Source organism: Peromyscus maniculatus, chromosome 21, assembly GCF_049852395.1.
Source record: "Peromyscus maniculatus bairdii isolate BWxNUB_F1_BW_parent chromosome 21, HU_Pman_BW_mat_3.1, whole genome shotgun sequence".
NCBI classification, from domain to species: domain Eukaryota; kingdom Metazoa; phylum Chordata; class Mammalia; order Rodentia; family Cricetidae; genus Peromyscus; species Peromyscus maniculatus.
Window position 1 is genome coordinate 49,881,268 of NC_134872.1, and position 19,847 is coordinate 49,901,114.

Sequence of the window (19,847 nt, forward strand, 5' to 3'; positions counted from 1 at the left end):
TCTCTCTCTCTTTCTTGTCTTCCTCTCTCTTGTCTCCCTCTCTTTACCCACTCTTTCGCTCCCTCACTTTTGCCCACTCTCTCTCGGTCTTCCTCTCAGTCCCCCTCTCTCTGTCTCTCTCTCCCATCTCCCTCTTCTGCCTCGATCTGCTGGCCATGTTTAATTCACTGCTTTCTCCCTCTGCTCCTCACTGCTCGGACGCCTCTGGCTGTTCTCTCCCTCATATCTACAATAAAAACGCCCCCTCAACCATACCATAGAGCGGCCATGTTCTCCATTTATGGTTTCCAGTTTCTTCCCACAGTAGGGCTGGGTACTTCCTGCTGGTGTTGGCCGGGCCCGCCCTGGTAGGCTGTGGGGACGAGAGGAATTCCCATCCTTTTAGAGCCCTCCTGGGTCTCCAGCCTCTCCCTTGCTCCTCCGGCAGCCTGCACAGGGCTTCCTCCATCTAGGCCACACCCGGCTGTCTCCTGAGGAACTGTTTCCTGTCCTGCCATCCCCTCGCCTTCCTCTCTGTGTTCCTTTCCATGTGCTGGGTCACACTCTCGAGGGAGCCTCTGGAAGTGCTGTGCCTGCCTTCCCTTTGAGTGAGGCAGCTGCCGGTCCTCTGCAATGCTCTCTGCCTAAAGAGCTCATCTCCCTGGGGATGGCAGGCAGCTCAGTGACGTTCTAAAACTAGCAGGTTTGAACTGTCAAGAGGTCCCCACCAGAGCAGGGCATGGTGGCACCCACCCCTTTAATCCCAGCAGAGGCAGCCGGATCTCTGAGTTCGAGGCCAGCCTGGTCTATAGAGTGAGTTCCAGGACAGCCAGGAATACAAAGAAACCCTGTCTCAAACCAAAAACAAACATCCCAACTGTCTCAGAACCCAAAAGCTGCTGGCTCCACCATGACTCCCTCTCCCTGGGGTGAAAAACTGCTTTAGATCACAATGGGAGAGAAAGCAGAGAACCCCAGAATCAGGACTCCACTAAAGTGATGCTTTTTTGTTCTGTTTTGTTTTGTCTTTTATTTGTTTGTTTTTCAAGACAGGGCTTCCCTGTGTAGCCCTGCCTGGCTGTCCTGAAGCAGGCTGGCCTTAAACTCACAAAGATCCAAGTGCCTCTGCCTCCCAAGGGCTGGGATCAAAGGCGTGCGCCACCGCCACCCGGCATTTGTTTTCGTTTTGTTTTGTTTTTTGTTTGTTTGTTTTTTTTTTTTAATTTGAAGGGGCTAGAGATGTAGCACAGCTGGCAGAGTACTTGCCTAGCATGCACAAAGCCTCGGTTCCACCCCCAGCACCACACAAGTCAGACATGGTGGGATACTACCATGAGCCCGGCACTTGGGAGGCAGAAGCAGGAAGAGCAGAATTAAAGGGCATCCTGAACATAGCTGGTTAGAGGCCAGTCTGGGCTACTTGAGATCCTGTCTCAAAATAAATAAATAAAACAACAACTTGTATTTGTGTATTGTGTGTGTGTGTGTGGGGGGGTGCACACGTGTTGATATACACACAGGCGTATGTGCAGTGGTGCACGTGTGCAGGACAGAGGCTAATTTGTGGAGGTAGTTCTTTCCTGCCCCTGAACCGAGGTCATCAGGCTTGGCAACAATACCCACTGAGCCATCTCGATGGTCCTAATTATATTTTTATTAACACAGTAATTGTACTGTTTCTGGGGTACAGTTTGCATGTTAATATATGTGTACAACATTAAATCAGGGTAACTGGTGTGTTACTGTTCCAGACCTCTACCACCTCTTTGTGCCGGGAACATTTCAAGTCTTCTCTGCTGGCTGTTTTGAAATTCTATTAAATGTTGACAACCAGGACTATCACTTCCGGTTGTAACAAAACCGGATAGACTCAGAAACATACTGCAAATAAAGGCACTGAGATGGTTAATCATGAATGTCAGCTTGATGGGATCCAGGGTCTCCATGGAAACCGACTTCTGAGTGTCTGTGAATTCCTAGATTAGGTTAGCTGAGGTGGGAAGACGCACCCTGAATGTGGGCGGCACCATCCCCATGGGTCAAGATCCTAGGTGGAATCAGAAGGGTTGAGGCCCAGCATCCGCTGCTCCCTGATGAGACTGCTCAGCTGCCTCTTGCTCTCACTGTTATGCCTTACCCCTTCACCCTCCAACCGTGACCGAGGGAAACCTGTCCTAAAGCTGTTTCTGTCCCATATGTTCTCCCAGCAGAGAAAAGTAACTGAGACAGGCCGCAGGGCAGCATCACTGGTGCTCTCAGGGTGGCCTTGGGCGTGAACTTCTCATCTCTCACTGTCTCCCTTCAATTAGGAGTCACAGTGTCTACCTTAAAAGAATGTTATAACAGCCGAAGCTATGGAATGAAGCTCTTGGGCCAGGTATGGGGCTGTACATCTCTGAGCCCGGTACTAGGGAGGTAGAGGCAGGAGGATCAAGGCCAGCCTAGGCCACATGGTAAGTTGGAGGCCAACTTGGGCTATATGAGACTCTGTCTTTAAAAAATAAAAATCCCTTGTGTACATGACTTTTTCCTCACTTAAATATTATCTGTATATCTGTAACAGTAGGGGAAAAAAAAAACAGGAGGGGAGTGGCTGGAGAGATGCCTGTATTTAAGGGCCACATTGCTCTTGCAGAGGACCCAGTATCCACTTCGGGAGGTTCCCAACAACTTGTAACCCCAGCTCCAACACCAACACCCTCCTCTGACCTCTGGGGGCTCTTGCTGTCTCACACACACACACACACACACACACACACACACACACACACACACACACTTGAAAATAAAATCTTTTACAGAGAAGAAAACTAGAGCTTGAGAGACAGCTCAGCAGTTAGAAAGTGTGCCACTCTCAAAAAGGACCTGGGTTTGACTCCCAGCATGCATCCTGGGCAGCTCACACAACCACCTGTAACTAGTTCCAGGGGGTCTGTACAAAACTACACATAAGCTGGGTGTAGCTCAGGAGGCAGAGGCAGGCAGATCCCTGTGAGTTTGAGGCCAGCCTGGTCTATATAGTGAATTCCAGGACAACCAGAGCTGCATAGTAAGACGCTGTCTCAAAAATATGAAGAAAAAAAAAAAAACCCACACACAGACATATACAAAATACATAATTTTTGTTTGTTTGTTTGTTTGTTTTTATTTTTTTCAAGACAGGGCTTCTCTGTGTAGCTTTGGAGCCTGTCCTGGAACTCACTCTGTAGACCATAGACCAGGCTGTCCTCGAACTCACAGAGAGCCACCTGGCTCTGCCTCACGAGTACTGGAATTAAAGGCACATGCTACCACCACCCGGCCTGCTAAAATAAATCTTTTAAATAAGGAAAACAGAAAGCAACATTAGATTATAAATATAATAGATATTACACATGAAAAAATACTAAGCCCTTGGACTCAACATCATAGACCACATGAGGTTTATAATATACAGTTAAATAAGATGCCTATAAACTTAGAATAACTCTGACATCAGCAAGTGTTTATGTGTGTGCAACAGCTCTATATAATGTGTGTTAAAATACAGAAAACAACACACACTATTCTTCCAGCCCCTTTGACTCCATCCCCGTGGATTTCACATGGCCCCCTCAAGCACCTCACAGCCCTGGGAGGCTGTTCCCACGGTGCCCTCCCAAGGATGTGTCCCCACAAATAGGTAGCCTACATTTCTGCTCTTCCCCCTTAGTCCTGGGCACAGACATGTCTGCTCACAGACATGTAAGCTGGCTTTGATTGGGTCCCTGGTGATCTAGATTTCATCTCTTGATAACCAACTGCCATTTTCCACAGATGCTGCCCCTCCCCCACACCCTTGCTCCGACAGCAAAGCCTTTGATGTCAGAGAAACAGTTCCCCCTACCTCTCACCTCACTCAAAGGATCTCCATTGATCTTTTGGTCTCCCAGAAGGTGAAGTCTGGAATGTTCTGGAAAACCACATAATACTATGCAATAGTTAGAAGCAATGAACTAAAATGCCGTCCAATGTAGAAACATACGCAGTGTAAAGAAACAGAGAATGGGTTCATTAAATTGAAACTTTATTTATTGTTTTTTGTAATGTGGCAAAATACATAGAAGATAAAGTTTATTGTTTTATAGGCCAGCAAGATGGGCTCAGCACAGGTTGAAGGCACTCCCCTGCCAACCCTGCCAACCTGAGTTTGATTCCCAAACTCTTATGATGGAGAAGACAACTGAGTCCCAAAAGTTGTCTTCTGATGTCAACCCCCGACTGCCTGATCCCAAATAACCGACTCAGAGGCTGAATATGAATTATAAAAGTTCAGTTGATAGCTCAGGCTTGTTACTAACTAGCTCTTACATTTAAATTAACCCATTTCTATAAATCTATGTATTGCCACATGGCTTGTGGCTTGACCTGTCCTCTAGCATGTCTTGCCTCCTGGACAGCTGGCTGGTGTCTCCCTTGACTCGGCCCTCCTTCTTCCCAGCATTCTGAGTTTGGCTTTCCCAACTAACTTCTAGCCTGTCCGCTTTTTATTAACCAATGAGAGTAATACATATTCAGAGTGTAGAAAAGGATTGTTCCACAGCAGTGCACACACAAAAATACACAAATAAATGCAACCTAGGGGCTGGAGAGGTGGCTCAGTGGTTAAGAGCACTGGCTGCTCACAACTGTCTGTAACTCCACATGGCAGCTCACAACTGTCTATAAGTCCAGTTCTGCTGCGGGCCGCAGGAATATCATAAGAACTCAGCTGGTTATGGCAAAGTCACTACCTGGAGGAATCAGGGAATTCCTCCAGAGGAAGCCAAATCCCAAGGAGTTTTTGGTGTTACTTGGCTTGTTATATATCAGCTGTATTCTGTTATGAAAATCATGTGTACCTTCCTAGTTTTCCCAATTGATTTTTCCCTAAGAAGGGCTAACAATGTGGACTGATCACTCTCTAGACATATACATTCCAGGCATTTGGAGAACAGCCTCAGGAAAGGCTTTCTCTGGAATCAGATATCTCCCCTAGCCACTTTCAAGGACTAAAGGAGACATCACCCAGGTGGTCACCCAATTTCTGAGGATTAAGAGTGATAACAACCCACAGGCTAGTCTCCTGACTTAAGGTAAATTCCAGAAGGGGACACCGCCTAGGTCAGGTAGACATTAAGTAATAGCTTTACACAATTCAGTTCGGACCCTCCTTTCTTACAGCCTTACCAACTTTATAGACAGCTAACTCCTTACCTAACCACTTCTAGGAATATTTAGATAACCTTCTTCACTGACAGCTATGCTCAGCCAGAACTCCCAGTTCAAGCCTCCCTGTAATTATCATTATTGGTAGCATCCGGCCAGGTCCATCACTGGATGGAGGAAAGTACCTTATCAGAGATACCTCTGTACTCTCTAAGAACAGACTTAAGCATCCGGGCTACCTGTTTGAGAAGGCCTGTCAGATGTGCCAATTAAGCCTTACTTCCTCCTTTCCTAAACCTTACCTCTAGTTCCAGATCTCCCTTTAACTATCACCAGAGGCATCTAGCTGTACACAGGTTGCCTAGCGACTGAGCACACTTTCCCCCACCCTGCAGAAAAACGGCAGATAGCTTGGACAGATAGGAGCTACAGGAATAAAGAAGACAGTTTTATTTTCTCCCATTGACCTAGCAACTTATAGATTCTTGTTTGTTTGTTTGTTTTTTTGTTTTTTGAGACAGGGTTTCTCTGTGTAGCTTTGCGCCTTTTCCTGGAACTCACTTGGTAGTCCAGGCTGGCCTCGAACTCACAGAGATCCGCCTGGCTCTGCCTCCCGAGTGCTGGGATTAAAGGCGTGCGCCACCACCGCCCGGCATAACTTATAGATTCTTAACACTTTCTACCAACCACGTTTAAGATTATAGTTGAGCACATAAGAGCCCTCTTCTTAGATATTACCTGAATTTAGCCTTTAGTTAATTCATTTCCCCATTGGTCACTTCCCTTTGGGATTGCAAATGATAATTAACGGTTATTGCCTCCCTGTGTGATTCTTATCACCCCTCCATTTGACCCTGGAAGCCTGGCTTTGCACTGCTAAGGGAATACTGCTTGTAAGTGTATATATACCAGAACTCCCAGGGCACGAGAGGACAGAGAGGAGAGAAGAGAATGGAAGAACTAGACGGGTAAGAACTTGAGAGGAACGAACTGAGATGGGGAAGAACTAGATTGAAGGGCTAGAAGAGAGGACAAGAGGAACGAGATGGAAGATGAGGAAGAGCCAGATGGGGAAGGACAAGATGAGGAAGAGCCAGATGAGAGAGGAGACGGGAGAGGAGCTGATAGGGGAAAGAACTAGATAGATGAGAACCTAGAAGGGACAGAACTAGATGAAGGAATTAAGATAGGACATAGAGGGGAGCCGGGCGTTGGTGGCGCACGCCTTTAATCCCAGCACTCGGGAGGCAGAGCCAGGCGGATCTCTGTGAGTTCGAGGCCAGCCTGGGCTACCAAGTGAGCTCCAGGAAAGGCGCAAAGCTACACAAGAGAAACCCTGTCTCAAAAAACCAAAAAAAAAAAAAAAAAAAAAAAAAAGATAGGACATAGAGGGGATCGCAGACAAGTGTAGAGAGAAATCAGGCTAAAGATGACCTAAATATGAGAGCAGAATATAAGCTTGTAACTATCACAGAATAATAAAGTATATGGACTAAGGAGTTTCGTGTACATAGATTCATTTCTTTTCATCAAAGATTAATTATCAGCTGGTTGTAGATTCTTCCCAGACCCTTGGAGGGGACTATCGAGGGGCTGGACCCCCATAGTCCCCGATACAGTTCCAGGGCTTCTGACACACACACACACTCACACACAGACATACCTGCAGGCAAAACACCAATGCACATAAAAGAAAAAGGAAAAAAAAAAAAAAACAGCTGCAATGTAAAAATTTTTGGTTGCCATCTTATAAAAGAAAATTGGCATCTTAGCTTTAAACCTTTATTTATTTATTTATTATAATTTATTATAACTAAACTTATTATTATTTAAGATTTTATTTATTATTATGTATAGTGTTCTGTCTGCATGTGTTCCTGCAGGCCAGAAGAGGGAGCCAGAACTTATTACAGATGGTTGTGAGCCACCATGTGGTTCCTGGGAATTGAACTCAGGACCTCTGGAAGAGCAGTCAGTGCTCTTAACCACTGAGCCATCGCTCCAGTCCTAAACCTTTCTTTGTGTTTGTGTGTGTGTACACGTGACAGTCAGGAGTCAGTTCTTGCATAGGAGGTCCAGGGATTGAACTCAGGTCATCAGGCCTGGCAGCAAACGCCTTTACTCCCTTGAACCATCTCCTCAGCTGACCATTTCATTTTAATGCTTCTTAAGTGTTGAACCAACCAACCAACCAACCAACCACCCAACCCACAGAATCCTAAGGCTCTGACTTCCCCCAGCAGAGGCAAGCATGACACTCACGTGGTCATCTAGACAGGGGCAGAGAGTTCCCTCACAATTCTGTCTCATGTTTCCCTTCCCTTAAGCCTCTGGGCGCTGCAGCTTGGTGGGCACAGTCTCAGAATCCCCACTTCTTCTTCAGGGGCATGCTGCCCTGGCCTGGGTGGTGGGCACAGTCTCAGAATCCCCACTTCTGCAGGGGCATGCTGCCCTGGCCTGGGTGGTGGGCACAGTCTCAGAATCCCCACTTCTGCAGTGGCATGCTGCCCTGGCCTGGGTGGTGGGCACAGTCTCAGAATCCCCACTTCTTCTGCAGCCGCATGCTGCCCTGGCCTGGGTGGTGGGCACAGTCTCAGAACCCCCACTTCTGCAGGGGCATGCTGCCCTGGCCTGGGGATGCTGCAAGGGCTGCTCACAAAGACCTGGAGGAGAAAAGTTGGTGAGATTGACTCTCGAGCTGTTTCAGCTTGGGAGGCAGGAGCAGAAGGAGCCAGAATTTGGAGCCAGCCTGGGCTATGTAAAGAGATTGGCTTCAAGAGCTTCAGTGCATCATAGAGCAGGGAGGTCCAGACAGCACTTCTTTTTTTTTTTTTTTTTTTCTTGAACACTCTGATGTTCTCAAATCAAAGCACTGGTGGGCTTCAAACTCACAATCGCCAAGTTCTTTACTTCATTTCTTTCTTTCTCCCCCCATGCACCCCCCCTCTCTGTGTGTGTGTGTGATAAGCAAGGGGAGGAGACTAGAAGGAACTACGGTAATAAGTTAGATTGGCGGTGTCCATATGAGCCCTTATTTAGCTTAGTACAGAAACAAGTGATTGCAGAAGAATAGTTAGAGACCTGTGCACATACACAGGGTGATAGTCACACCTACTTCCTTACCCTCTGGTGACTTAGGAGCAACAGTACACCAATAGAGACCATCTTACCTCATGACCAGTAATTGATTTTTTTCTGTTGCTTTTGTTTTTCCAGACAGGGGTTCTCTGTGTAGCCCTGGCTGTCCTAGAACTCACTCTATAGGCCAGGCTGGCCTCGAACTCACAGAGATCCACCTGCCTCTGCCTCCCCAGTGCTGGGATTAATGGCATGTGCTACTACCACCCGGAAAAATAGCTTGTTTTCTTTTTAAGTCTTTAAAATACGTGCTTGTAGGTCCAAGAGATAGCTGAGTGGGTAAAGGTGCTGGCCATCACACCTGACATCGTAACCCCTGAAACCCAACTGATGGAAGGAGAGAACCGACTCTTAAAATCTGTCCCCTGACCTCCACATGAGTTCCATGCCATGGGCATGCACACAAATGCTTTTAAAAACTAAAACATTAGAACAGAGAAAATCCAGGACACAGAAGAAACCCAGACTCACTTTTGAGTCTGCCTCTTGGGGGAGCTACTTCCTGTCATGTGCTTTGTTGGTGTTTCTGCGAGCCTCTCTCTCTATTTCCTTATATTTCTAAAGACTTTCATTTATGTGTGTGTACACCGTGTGAGTGCCAAGTGTGTTGCAGGTACCCGCAGAGTCCAGAAGACAGTGTCGGGTCCCCTGGACTTGGAGTTACAGGCAGTTGTAAGCTGATGTGGGTGCTGGGAACTGAACTCTGGTCCTCAGCTGGAGCAGGAAGCAGGACTCAACCTTCACCTCTGAGCCATCTCTCCAGCTGCCTGCATTGGCTCATTGGGCTCCAACTCCTGGCAGGCCTCATGCCTGGGTGCTGGTATTACAGGCATGAGCAGCCATGCCCAGCCACTTAGGAGTTCTTTATTATAGGTGTTTCCAATCTCTTGACATTCTAAACAATGATGCAGACACACAACACTGTACCCGTATTATTTCATTCCAGTGCAAATATTTAGCTTTTGCTGTCTCTCTCCCTCTTTTTTCTTTTAAAGACTTCATCCAGCTGGAGCAGCCGTTGAGTTTACGCAACAGTTCAGCATCACAAAGCCCTTGGCAGAGTACCAAAAGAAGCCATAACAAAGGACGTTAGCGTCCCTGAGTAGGCTCTCAGGAGTACCCGCCAACATCTGGTTGATTTGGCTTCTCCTCAGGGCCCTTCCTCTGGCCTCCAAGGCTGGACTCGAGGGATGAACCTAGGACCTGCTTCCAGCCACTGCGACAGCTACTGGAGTGGCTGGACTCCTGTGTAGGTCCTTCCCAGGTGGCTTCTGAGGTCCTGAAGTTCAAGCACCCATTTTGTCCCTGAAGCAACTTCTTTAGGGTCCCTTTGTGGTCATCACATGTCACCAGGAACTTTGGGGAGTCTCATCTGGGACTCCACTTGTTATCAGTGAAATTTAGGTCAGCTCTTGGGAGCTCTTAGTCTCAACAGTAAACAAATTTAAGAACCAAACCAGAAGGAAACCCCAGGACAACCGCATTGACATGCAAAGGAAAGCCTGGGGCGGGGGAGTGGGGGGGACCCTTGGAGAGGGAAGATGAAGAGGAGAAAGAGGGAAACCCACACCTTCGGAAGCAAGGGTTAGGGTGGGGGACACTTCAGAGAAAGGGTAAGGAAATCCAAAGTCCAGTATTCCAAAGAAAGAGAAGAAAAGCAAACGCGAGACTTTGGGAATCAGGACTCAGACAGGCCGGAGGACCCAGGGAAGACATGGACCTGACAAGGACTGCCAGGGAGTCAGGACTCAGGCTGGAGGACCTAGGAAAGACATGGACCTGACAAGGACTGCCGGGGAGTCAGGACTCAGACAGGCCGGAGGACATAGGGAAGAGGGTGGATCTGAAAAGGACTGCCCAGTGCCAAGGTTTCTTTCTATAGGTGGACTTCTAAGCATGAGACTGATGTGCCGGAGAGAACACACACCTGTGATTTTATGAGTGTTAAATTCCCTCCCTTCCTAGGGTAGTACCACCAGCTACAAGAGGTGCCTGTTTCCCCAGAGCGTCATATGCAGAGCCTGTGGTGAACTCTTTGCATATCTTCAGCCTGCTAAGGGAATGATGGTAACTGAGACGCATTTGGCTGTGGCATTTGGCTGTGGCATTTGGCTGCGGCTGGCGTTTCGTTTCTATGAGCTGTCTCTATTTTTAGCCCATCTTTGACGTTTTTTGTCTTCCTTTATGAAATTCTAGAAACACTTTCTTTGCGCTCTCTCTTTTTTTTTAATTGTTGTCTTTTGTTGTTATTGTTTGAGACAGGGTTTCTCTGTGTAACAGCTCTGGCTATCCTAGAACTTGCTTTGTAGACCAGGCTAGCCTCAAACTCACAGAGATCCTGAGTGCTGGAAATAAAGGCGTTCACCATCAGCCAGCTCATCTATTTCTTTCTTAATAGCAAAGTATTGTTGTGGGAATTCGTTCCACCAATGGCTTTGGGGTACAGGCCTTAGGGCGTGGCTTCTTGTCTGTGTACCTGACCCATTTAAGGGGAGGGAGAAAGGGGTCACTCTCTCTTGGGAGGTCAGAGACCTGCTGGTTGGTTCCCTTCACCCCTGGGCAGAACGGAAGACAATGATGGCTATTTACTTGTTCTATATCCATGAGTGTATTATCTCTATTTTATATCTTAATAAATTCTTGATACCCTTTAACAATCTCTCGTGGGTTCTCATATATATACCTCTGTGGGCTCATGTATCAAAATAAAATACTGTTTAATTAGTTTTAAATTTTATGTGTGAGTGTTTTATCTGTGTACATGTGTGTATACCACATGCAAGTCTTTGCCTCTGGAGGTCAGAAGACCATGTCAGATCTCCTGGGACTGAAGTTACAGACGGTTTCGAGCCCTGTGACACCTATGAGCTGAACCTGGGTTCTCTGGAGGAGCTGCCAATGCTCTCAACCAATGAGCCACCTCTCAGCCCAAGTGCTGTTTCTTTTTTTGAAATTCTAAGTTTTATTTAATGTGTAGGTGTGTGCATACCATGTTCATGAGAGTGGAGACCGGAAACGGGCATTGGATCCTCTGGAGCTCAAGTCAGATGTGGCTTAGACCTGCCTGACATGGATCCTTCTCAAGAGCAGCAAGGGCTGGTCACCTCTGAGCCATCTCTCCGGCCTGGTTTGTTTGCTTCTTTACAGAAGTAGGAGAAGGAGGAGGAAAACACATTTTTAGGGCCCAGAAAGATGGCTCAGAGGTTAAGAGAACCTGCTGCTCTTCCAAAGGTTCTGAGTTCAATTCCCAGCACCCACATGGCACCTCACAACTGTCTGTAACTCCAATTCCAGGGGATCTGGCATCTTCACAGACATACATGCTGGCAAAACACCAAATGCACATAAAAATAAAAACCTTAATATATAGATCTTTAAAGTTACTATATTATATTTTATATATATATATATATATATATATATATATATATATATATATCTTTAAATTTTCTCAAAATGCAGGTGGGCAGTGGTGACACACCCCTTTGATCCCAGCACTCAGGAGGCAGAGACGGATCTCAGTGAGTTCGAGGCCAATCTGGGCTACAGGGTGAGTTCCAGGAAAGGCTCCAAAGCTACACAGAGAAACCCTGTCTCAAACAAACAAACAAACAAACAAACAAACAAAAAACAAAAGAACAATAACAACAAAATTTCTTAAAAAGATTACATTTGCACACACACACCCCTGAAAACAGAGGTAAGTCGTTTTCTTAAGCCTTGAAACAAAGAGTTTGGGATCTCAGAGGACAATTATCTGGTAGGACAAAAATTGTGCCTGGAGCAGGGGTAACCGGTTCTCAAAGTTAATCCACACTCTCCAGCAGTAGGAACCATGTCATAGAACCAGAATTGAGTCTAGGATCAAGAAGACAACATCTTGGCCAGAGCTGTAAAATTATATAAATACCTCCCCTTTTTAGTCAAAAAAAAAAAAAGATTTTCTTTAAAGTTTAAATTTAGAAACTTGTGTTAATCCCCAACCATCTAGATATCGCCACCTCAGTTTGTTTTACCAAAAGAGTGTGATACCTCAGTAAAACCCCCCACTCTATCCCCTACAGACAAAGAGAAGCTTAAACCAGTATTCCTAAGTGTAGATAAGAACTTAGACCCCTTTTCCCCAGGTGGTTGTATCTGCTACAGGGACTTTGAAAAACACAGTCAGGATATTTGACCAAAAGACTAAAAAGGGAGGCAGGTTAAAATAAATTATATGGTCTGTGCCTTTAAGAACTAGCCTCACAAAGAAAGGGGAGCGCTCCTTCCAACCTCCCTGCTGTGAGTGAGAGACTTAGAAGAGCCTCCCTGGAGGCTTGTAAACTTAGAATACACCTTACTTTTGCATTCTGTACCTAAAGTCTCCAGTGGCGGCTTTGGGGACACGATCTAGGCACAACAAGACCCTCACTCTATTGTCTCAAAAAGGGGGCCTTAGACAAAGATATCTCAATATAGATAGACCAGGCCAGTTTCAAGTCCCCAGAAATGATGGCGCCAGCCCCAGGAACAAAAGAACAGAGTCAGGATGTCTGGTGGTGACCAATTAACCATGAGATGCCCCTCTCCAGAGATAACATGACCAGACCCCGGAGAGGAGTTGTAAAACTCCTGACAAGGCAAACAGACAAGCTAGAATAAGATAAAGTCCAGGCCCAGGAAAAACTGGACCAATCAAGAATGGACCCGTACTAACCCCCTCCCCTCTAAGAAATTTTATGGGTTTTGCCTATAAAAACTAACTTCCCCAAGAAAGAGGAACTCCTCCCTGCCTCACTGTGTTGGGTGTAGGAATGAGTCCCCTGTCTAGCTAGACTTGTATCTGCAGAATAAACCTTGCTGTTGCATTCTGGACATCCAATGTCTTCAGTGGTCTCTTTGGGGGGTCACAATCTGGGCATAACAGGAGTCGTGTTAATTAAATACTCTTTTGTGTCCTCTGCCACTATTTTGTCTTTGACTGGCATAAGGCCAACCTTAGCCTGTAGAGGCCACTGTAGTTAGTTTTTCTCTTAAAATTTTAGTTTTACTGTGCACCGAAGAGAAGGTGGGCCAGGTAACAACTTGAGTTTACAGGAGGACTTACAAGTCAATTTGGCCCGGAGTGAATGAGAAAACATAAGCACATTCTACACGGTACACATACATGCTCACACACGAGGAGGGCTGTTTTATTTTGTTTTTTGTTTTTTTTTTTTTTTTGGTTTTTCGAGACAGGGTTTCTCTGTGTAGCTTTGCGCCTTTCCTGGGACTCACTTGGTAGCCCAGGCTGGCCTCGAACTCACAGAGATCCGCCTGTCTCTGCCTCCCAAGTGCTGGGATTAAAGGCGTGCGCCACCACCGCCCGGCCTTGTTTTGTTTTTTAAACCAAGACTGTGAATGTTACTGCTTGTTGAGATTATATCTTCTAGCCAGGTGTGGTGGTGCAGGCCTTTAATCCCAACACTCGGGAGGCAGAGGCAGGTGGATCTCTGAGTTTGAGGCCAGCCTGGGCTATAGAGTGAGTTCCAGGACAACCAGGGCTACACAAAGAAACACTGTCTTGAAAACAACAACAACAACAACAAAAGGCTCGGGGTTAGAGAGTGCAGAGCTGGAGGTCCTAATGTGCTGCTTTGGGGAAGTGGTTCTCCACTGTGCCTTGGGCTGCTCACCACAGGCAAGAGACTGGCTTTGGATGATGCCTCCTCTCCTGAAAAAGCCATGTGTTATTCCATCTAACCCAGGAGCCCAGGACAAAGGAGTCTAGGAGATATGGAACAAACACAGAGTGGGGCCTGTCTTCACCTCTCCAGCACTGAGATTTCCGGAAAACACCGCCTGGCTTTTTTATTTGAGGGCTAGGCTCAAACCCAAGTCTCCACGCTTGGCAGCAAGGGCTTTACCACCTGGCTGGCTGAGCCACTCCCCAGCCCCTATGAACCATTTCCGTTTTAGGAAACTCAGACGTTTGTCAGCCACAAGGGTTGAGTGTCTTTCCTCTTGACACTGTCTTTCCACTGTCTATGTCTGCAGCATAGACTTCGCTCCGTCACTCTGGTCTGTTCTCTCCCAGGCACCTACCACAAAGTTCCGTTCTCTTCCTCGTGACATGTGGCCTGTAGGTGTCTTGTGCCCTTGTGATTTCAGGAACTGCATGTTATAATTGGAGGATGGAGTGCTTTGTCTAATTAACACGGGGTTCCGATTCCCCAGTCCTACACAAAACACAGGAGCGTATGTCCAGTAAACCAGAAAACTACCTTTATTACTGCCTCCCACGGAATCCACTTCCTGTCCCGATCTCCCGGGTGCTCCCGTGTGTCTGTGCACATATTTACGTCTCGGGCCTCTGGAGGACATGCGGCTCTCTCGCCTCTCTTGCTGTGCTGACTCTGCCTCCCAGGGCAGGCCACAAACACGGTGGGAGTTTCCCGCCTGGCTCGGATATCCCCACAGCAGCTTCACTGTCTCCCATTGACACCTCTCCCTGCCTGGCCCTCAGAATCCGGGTCTCCCGGGGCCTCGGAGTCACTTTCCGGTATCCATCTGCCACCTCCCCAAGGGCCCCGGGGTACTGCTTCTTGTTTCTGCCACCTCCCTGGAGGGATGTCCAAGGCTCCCTCAGGCTTTGCTTCTGGCCCAGGTCTTGAGTCCATTAGGCACTTCTTGAACTCAGCCTGTTCACTACTTGGCTTCCGTCTTTGTTCTGATTCTTTGTCCCCGAACTCCCTCTTAAAGCGCGGGAGGGAGGCTTTTGTTTACATCCTAGCCACCCACCTCCGTTCCCAAAGCACCGCCCCACCCACTTCCGCCTGGAGACCCTCTCGGAGGCCCGCCTCCTCCCCTGGCCACGCCTCTTTTCCGCCCCAGCTTCCGCGCTCCGCCCTCCCTTCTCCGACCCTCTGCGTTTACCACCTACATCAGTTCCCCTGTACAGTAACTTCCTGGGTCCCCTGGTGCCCCCCATCCTAAGTGTGTACTGAGAGCATGCTTTTCGTGGACGTTTGCACTTCTCTGGCATTTAGAGCCTGTGCCCAGCGAATCCTGAATGAATGAGTGGCCTAGAGGAATGAATGGCTTCGTAGCTCCGCATGTCCGACTCTCCAGCTGGGCCCCCGAGCATCCATCCAGGTTGCACAAACCTCTGTACCACATCTGCCTTGCTCCCAACCGCTTCTGTCGCCAAGGCTCTCTCTGAACCTCAGTTTCTTAATCCGTCAAAAAAGGAAGCCCAACACTGAGGGGGAATTTAGAAGGCCAATGGCATTGTGCACCTGCAAACAGTCATGTGTAAACAATCTGGAGGGACTTTTTTTGATGCTTGCTTTTGTTTTTGGTTTGGTTTGGTTTTGGTTTTTGAGTTTTCGAGACAGGGTTTCTCTCTGTGCCTCTGGCTGTCCTAGAACTATCTCTGCAGAGCAGACTGGCCTGGCCCTCAAACTCACAGAGATCCGCCTGCCTCTGCCTCCGAGTGCTGGGATTAAAGGTGTGAACCACCACTCTCCGGCCAAGTGCATATTCTTGATTAATGATTGATTTGGAGGGCCCAGCCCAGGGCAGGTGTGGTTAGTGCCATCCTTGGTCAGGTGGTCCTCGGTGGTATAAGAAAGTGGGCTGAACAAGCCATGGGGAAGAAGCCAGTGAGCCACACTTACATTTGGCCTGGCTCCAGAGTGCTAGCACCTAGCCTTTATTCAGCTTTCATTTCTCGGTTCCCTCTGCTTCTCCTGTTGCCCTCTATGTGAATCTGGTCGGGAGAGTTTCCCAAGGGTACAAAGCCTATGCAAAGCTTGCTTGGGAAAATCCAGCCCACTGTGATATTCCTTCATCGATTTGCATTGGGCACTGTCCCTTCGGAGACCAGTCTGGTTGTTTTGAGGATATGGAAATCAACTTGCTTAAGTGTAAATTTGGAAAATAAAAATGCCCTAGGCTAAATGAATGTGTCTCAGTCCATGAAGAGGCCGAGTCCCCCTGCAGCTGAAAGGCTAGAGACATCCTTAAAGTGCTCAGTATCTTCTTCCCACGGACCTGCGTGAACTCATGCCCATACAACAACACAGCACTCCTCCATGGCCTCTGTTTCAGCTCCTGCCTCCAGGTTCTGGCCTTAAGTTCTTGCCCTGAGTTCCTGCAGTGATGGACTGTGATGTAGAACTAACTGTAAGCTGTAATAAACCCTCTGCTCCCCAAGTTGCTTTGGGTGACGGTGTTTATCACAGCAGAAACCTAGGTAAGACCGGACGGCAGAGGACAACTTATAGGCTTGGTTCTCCTCCTACTCAGTTCTTCAGGCTTGCTGGCAAGTGCCTTTGCCTGCTCGGCCACGTAGCCAACGATGTTTTCTGCATTCCGGAAATGGGGTCTCCTGTAACTGAGAAGTGTAAGTGAGGATGACCTTGAACTCCTGGTGCTCCTGCCTCTGCCTCCCAAATTCTGGGAGGATAAGCATTACACCACCATACCCAGATCTCCATAACACATTTTTATGGCCAGCTTACTCAGATCCAGACAGAAAAGAAAACACAAGTCATTGTTTGGTACTTGGCTAGAATTGCATCAACTATTTTCTTTTTTTAATATGGCAGTGGTTTTTTTTCCCTCCTGTGATTTTCATTTGAGAAAATGCCTTGAATATCTAGATGAATCTGGAGGAGAGCAAACATCTTTGTATCCTTTGTAAACTGGTACTTTCCTGACCACTCCTGGGCACAGGCAACCAGATATTTAAGTCTTTCTTTTGGTCTCTGTAGTAATGTATTTGCATTCCCCATTACAGTCTTGCCCAATCGTTCTTAATTTTTTTTCCTTAAGGCCTTGTGGTTTACACTGTTTTCTCTCCCTTCGTGAGTATGTTCAGCATGGCTTTCCTCGTCTCCTCTTACAGACTCTGACCTCCCACCTTCTCCCTCCCACTGTCCTAGAAGCAGCTGTCTAGACCCGGCAGCTGATGTAGGGTGTAGGACTCCCACCTCATCCTCAGGCTGCCAGCTGGGTATGCGGGGATGACAGCCGCTCTGTGGGCACAATGGCAGCATTCTGCACAGGACTCCCTGGGGCTTCATCCTTCTGACCAGAGCAGCTGGTCCTGCGGACAGTCCGGCCCCACCTGTCTGCTCAGTCATCCCTTCCACAACCTCAGCCTCCTTTGGTCTCCTTTACTCATGGCTTACAGCGTTTCTAGCATGATCTGCCCAAGTGCCTGTTGTGGGCTCGTCACTGTCTGAAATTAACTGGTGGGAGCCATCCCTCACCTTGGAGGAGCCACAGTGTACTGAGCATCCACTCAGTCGTCATACTCAGACACAGGCTCCGCTTAGGCAGATGGCTGCAGATCTATCAGTCTAAGCAGAAAACTGCTGTTTTAAGGGACAGAGCTTGTACTGTCTTGTGTCTGCCCACACTGCCTAGACTTGGCATAAAAGGCTCCATCCCTTCTCCTTATAAGCGTCTCCTTATCAAGGACAGTCCTTGATAAGGCTGCCCGGACTGTTTTTCAGAGCTTTTTCTGTGAAGGTTGGAGATACTGTTCAGTAGGCAGGGTGCTTGCCTACCACACAAGGAAACCCTGTGTCTGAGTCCCAGGATCACAGAAACCAATGTGGTGGTACATGCGGATCATCTAGCACTCAGGAGGCAGGAGGATGGAAGTTCAAGGCTATCATTCATCTGCATGCTGAGTTTGAGGCTACATGAGACGCTGTCTCAAGAATGAAAACAAAGCTGGATGTGAAGTCCCATCCTTGACTGCACGGCAGGAAAGATGTTCAGGATAATTCGGCGTGAAGCAAAGCACACAAAAGAGTTTGTTTATTCATTATTTTTGTTTTTTGAGATAGGGCCTCTCTACATAGCCCTGGCTGCTCTGGAACTCACTTTGTAGACCAGGCTGGCCTTGAACTCTTAGAAATCTTCCTGCCTCTGCCTCCCAAATACCAGACTAATGGTGTGCAACACCATGCCCAGCAGCATATGAGTTTATTATGTAGAGATTTAGGTACAGTCATCTAGAGAAAAAAGGAGCCTGTATCCAAGATACGGGTGCAGGCATCTCAAGAGAGTCATACTTGGATGTCTTTGCAGGGCCTACTGTAGAATATTATTTTAAGGTGTGTTACTATTTAACTCTGTGAAGCTGTGTTACTTTGCCTGTGTAAAACATCTGATGGTCTGATAAAAAACTGAATGGCCAATAGCAAGGCAGGAGAGAGAGATAGGCGGAGCTGGCAGGCAGAGAGAGAAATCTGGGAGGAGTAGAAGGAGCCAGAGAAGGAGGAGGACTCCAGGGGTCAGCCACCCAGCTACACAGCAAGCCATGAATGAGTAAGAGTAAGATTTACAGAGGATAACAGGAAAAGCCCAGAGGCAAAAGGTAGACAGACTAAGTTAAGGAAAGCTGGCAAGAAAGAAGCCAAGCTAAGGCCGGGCATCCTTAATTAAGAATAAGCCTCCATTTGTGATTTATTTGGGAGCTGGGTGGCAGGCCCCCAAAAGAGCCAAAGAGCAAAACCCCCAACAACAGTCTACATCTGTGATTCTCAGGTTTTCTGTGGGACATTGCTCAATGAATGTCATCTACAGCAGGTGTGCAGACTGACTATTTGGTTTGGTGTTATTTTGTTTTGAGACAGGGTTTCTCTGTGTAGTTCTGGCTGTCGTGGAACTCGCTCTGTAGACCAGGCTAGCCTCAAACTCACAGAGATCTGCCTGTCTCTGCCTCCCGAGTGCTGGAACTAAAGGTGTGCGCCACCACTGCAAGCAAGATTAAGTAACATTTAAAGATTAAGTTTAACATATCCTCTCCCTCTCTCTTTAGTCAAGTTCCATGTAGCCTAGGCTGGCCTCCAATTTGATCATCCTGCTTCTACCTCATGAACGTGGAGATTACAGGCGAGTACCACACTGGGTTTACGCAGTGCTAGGGGATAAACGCGGAGCTTCACGCGTGGTCAAACTGCTAGCTAGTTCCCAGCACCAGCCCCTGCTTGCTTTTCTTCTCTTAAAGAATTTCCTTCTCTGCACATAAAACTGCAAGGTGCCTATTATGGAGTATCTTGTTTAAGGGCAAGAGAAGAGGGCTAAGACACTAACATTTAGGTCAGAAGCTTTATAGGTAAGCATCATTTATTTGCAGCCTTTATTTTTATTCATTTATTTTGGTTTTTTCAAGACAGGGTTTCTCTGTGTAGCCCTGGCTGTCCTGGAACTCACTCTGTAGACCTGTCTGTCCTCGAACTCACAGAGATCCACCTGCCTCTGACTCCCAAGTGTTGGAATTAAAGGGCGAGTTATTACCCCTTTGGGGGTTGTAAGACCCTTTCACAAGGGATCGCATATCAGATATTTACATTCATAAAAGTAGCAAAATTACAGTTATGAAGCAGCAAAGAAATAACTTTATGATTGGGGGTCACCGCAACATGAGGAACTGTATTGAAGGGTTGCAGCATTAGGAAGGTTGAGAACCACTGAGCTACAAGCCAGCCCCTAGATCTGTTTTTAATTGCAGGTCCTAGCAGAAGTAGTGGTCATGCTCTGGAGTGCTCTGGAGCCCCTGGTGGAGAGAGACAAACGCATTGAGG